Source organism: Teleopsis dalmanni, chromosome 1, assembly GCF_002237135.1.
Source record: "Teleopsis dalmanni isolate 2A chromosome 1, ASM223713v2, whole genome shotgun sequence".
Taxonomy (NCBI): domain Eukaryota; kingdom Metazoa; phylum Arthropoda; class Insecta; order Diptera; family Diopsidae; genus Teleopsis; species Teleopsis dalmanni.
In genome coordinates, this window is record NC_051846.1 from 221736531 (window position 1) to 221740481 (window position 3951).

The window sequence follows — 3951 nt, forward strand, 5'->3', positions numbered from 1 at the left end:
TATTTTTATATCAGCCAAAGCCGCTGTGGCCAGCTCCCTTCAAAAGGGAATTAATTGTTGAAGATAACACGGTGGTGCTTGCTTTATCAACACAACAACCTACTAATGAGCATGCATGGGTCTACTCGATTTGTTCAAGAAATTTATTTACACATGTCCAAAAGGTTGTTGGATATGTACTTCGTTTCACAAAAAACGCACGGAAACCAAAAGAATCAAGACCAGAGACCATGCAGCTTTCACCGATGGAGCTCGACGTAGCACTTAAGATAATAATACGTCAAATCCAGGCCTCCGATTTTTCTGATCTAAGGAAAATGCTAGTTAAGGACGAATTTGTGCCAAAAACTCATAACCTCAGTTCACTAACGCCGTTCATAGATGAAGAAGGGGTAATACGTGTTGGCGGACGGCTAAGCTCTTCAAAACTACAATTTGATGCCATTCATCAAATGATTTTACCCAGCAACGATCCACTAGTAAAGTTGCTGGTAGAAAAAATACATAAGGACAATTATCATTGTGGCGCCCAAGCATTGCTGGCACAAGTGAGGCAGCGTTTTTGGCCCCTCAAAGGAAAAAGCTTGATGAGAGCTGTAATACAACACTGCTTAAGATGCAGAAGAGCAAGGCCAATAGTGTACAATCAAATCATGGGAAATTTGCCTGGACACCGTGTGCAACCAGCTCGACCATTTCTCAGCACTGGAGTTGATTATTGTGGCCCAATATGGGTTCATTACAAAACAAGAGGCAAGCGTCCACAAAAGGCGTATATCGCTGTCTTTTGCTGTTTTGCAACCAAGGCCGTACACTTAGAACTTGTGACTGATCTGACCACAGATGCATTCATTGGAGCATTAAAACGCTTCATAGCAAGACGAGGACGCTGTAAAACGTTATACTGCGACAATGCGACCAATTTCGTTGGAGCGAAAAACAAGTTGCAGGAACTTACTGACGTCATCTACGCTGATCGAGCGAAGGAATCAATTGCAGGAATGTGCAGTACGAAAGGCATAGAATTTCACTTCATTCCACCAAGGTCACCACACTTCGGCGGGCTATGGGAGGCAGCAGTAAAATCTGCCAAATATTTGCTGGTCAAAAATGTTTCAACAGCATCACTTACATATGAAGAGCTTGAAACTGTCGTTATTGAAGTTGAAGCAGTGTTGAACTCGCGACCCCTTATTCCTAGCTCATCAGATGCAAACGATTTGAACGCAATAACTCCAGGTCATTTTTTAATAGGTGAAGAAATCACTTCAAGCGTTGATGTGCATGCACGTGACTCTAAAGAAAAATTACTTAAACGCTGGCAACTGGTATCAGAGCTAAAACACAGTTTTTGGCAGCGCTGGACTAAGGAGTATCTAAGCGAATTGCAACAGCGCCACAAGTGGAAGGGTCCCATCACCAACATACAGACCAATACGATGGTAATCCTTAAAGAAGACAATGTCCCAGTTCTGCAATGGCCTTTAGGACGCATCATCAAAGTTTACAAAGGCGAAGATGGTTTAGTGAGAGTTTGTGACATTCAAACAAAAAAGGGAGTATTTAAAAGACCGGTGCATAGATTAGCTCCATTATTTCCTGAAGACGATAAATTAGAAGATCCAACCTTTGGAAAAATGACTGAAAGAAAAATCGAATCAGAACAGACTCAAGAAACTCCAAGGTCACCTCCCGTGTCGCTTATCGTAAAAATTCCATTCAATCGCATCAGAAAACATGAATCATTAGTCAATGGGTTAACTCCGACAAAACGATCATGTCTGAATTCCGGGTTGCTGCTCACCATTATTACTCTACTCATTTTGCCACTTGCACTATGTAGTCCCGTCAATATAACAACCTTCAACAACAAACCTGGCATTTATTTTGAGCAGCTTAAACCAGTCAAAATCATGTCTGCTGATTGGAAAATGATTGTATATTTTGACCTTTCCCCATACCAACAACAAATAAGTATTTTGGCTGATGGAACAAAAAGGTTGAACAATTTATGCGACAAGGCATTGGATAACACTGCTTGCAAGGTATTACTCAACTATTTTGACCGTATAACGGAGGAACTGCAAATGGAACTTAATCTTCTCTCTGTTAGAAAAAGAATAACAAGAGGAGCTATAGACATTGTCGGAAATTTTGCAAATTCATTGTTTGGTGTTCTCGACTCAAACTACGCGGCACAAATGTCAAGCACAATAAATGGTCTTAAAAGGAACGACAATCACCTGGAACAACTCGTTAAAAATCAAACGTCACTTGTTGATTCAACTATCAATATCTTTAAGAAGAACCAATTAAACATGCATGACAAATTTGAAGAAATTGAAAAGCGCATCAATAACTTGTTGTATACAGATGAGTCAATAAACGACATACACGTAACACAAAACATGCTTATGTTGTCAATGCAAATGCTCATGATGGTATCCAACCAGCAAAGAGTTCACTCATCAATTATGGACGTACTAATCGACAGTCATCACGATAAAATAAATCCTCTTCTGCTGACTCCACAACAGCTTAGTGAGCAAATAATGATGATTAGAGCACATCTTCCATCACACCTACAGTTACCTATCCACCACAATAACTTACTCGAAGTATATAGGCTCATGAAGATCAACGGAATCCTGGCAAAGGGCCATGTCATTTTTTGCATCAACTTACCTCTCACGGATCCAAGAGAATTTCAATTGTTATATCTTGTTCCAATTGTGGCAGCTATAAATAACACACTTTTATCAGTGAAACTTTCAACAGAATTTCTAGCCATCAGTCCGCATCATGATGAATTTCGACCAATGACACAGCATCAAGTGGACGCATGCATATCGATAAGTGACGAAGAGTTATTATGTCCAAACATACAAGCAACATTTCATGAATCGTCAAACGTCAATAATTGTGAAATTGACTTATTTAACAATCAAGCTGAACCAAGATGCGATATGTATCAGCTCAAGGACACAACTGTATGGTATCAACTAAATCATCCGAATCAATGGATTTACGCAACCATAAATAACATCAAAATGAATGCAGTATGCAACAAGAAAGCATTTCAATTAACTGTAGTGGGCAGTGGTTTGATTAAATTAGAACCTGAATGCATCATCAAAAATGAACACATTACGATTCAAGGTCATCAAAAAATGGTTACTTCAATGCAGGCATCGATCACCAGATTGAACCTATCTGTAGGATGGACAAAACAATATGCGAGCAATAACATCAGCGTCAAACCATTGTCACCCACAATCCATCAGCTTGAACTTATTCAACTAAAATTAGGCCACATCCAGAGTTCCAGTTTTCCAACTGATGCTATTAGTCCAGGGACACATAGTCTAATAACCAGCTACGTTGCATTAGCAATGTTTCTATGTGTCGCTAGTGCACTATTATATATATGGCGAAGGCAAAAAATCACCTATCAAACACCTCCAATACCGATGCCACGACATCAGCAGATGACCGAGGATACAGCATGTTGACTTGCAGCTTCCAATAATTAGAATTGATGTTGTCAATTCAAGGCGGGCAGCATGTTCACACATTTAATTATTATTGTAAAATATTATTATTATTATTGTTATTATTGTACAATATTTGTAAAATTTGAACATATATGCTGATGTTAGCAATATCCAAACTTTGACTTTCCTTTGCATTATTTAATTTGGTAAAATGCAGTGGCACTGAACTTGAATATTTGCATTATATTTTTTGTTAAGTGCAGTGGCACTGAACTTTGAATATGTAACATTAGGGTGGCTCAGAAAAACTAAAATGCGATTTTTAATGAGCGCACCCCCTAGGAATATGCCATTGACCAAAAAAATGATATTCCCAAAGATTTGGAGCAATAGGATTAAAAATGACGTTGCGCCACTCGAGCAAAGTTGGGTTTTCAGGACAAAAAACAGTAATTTT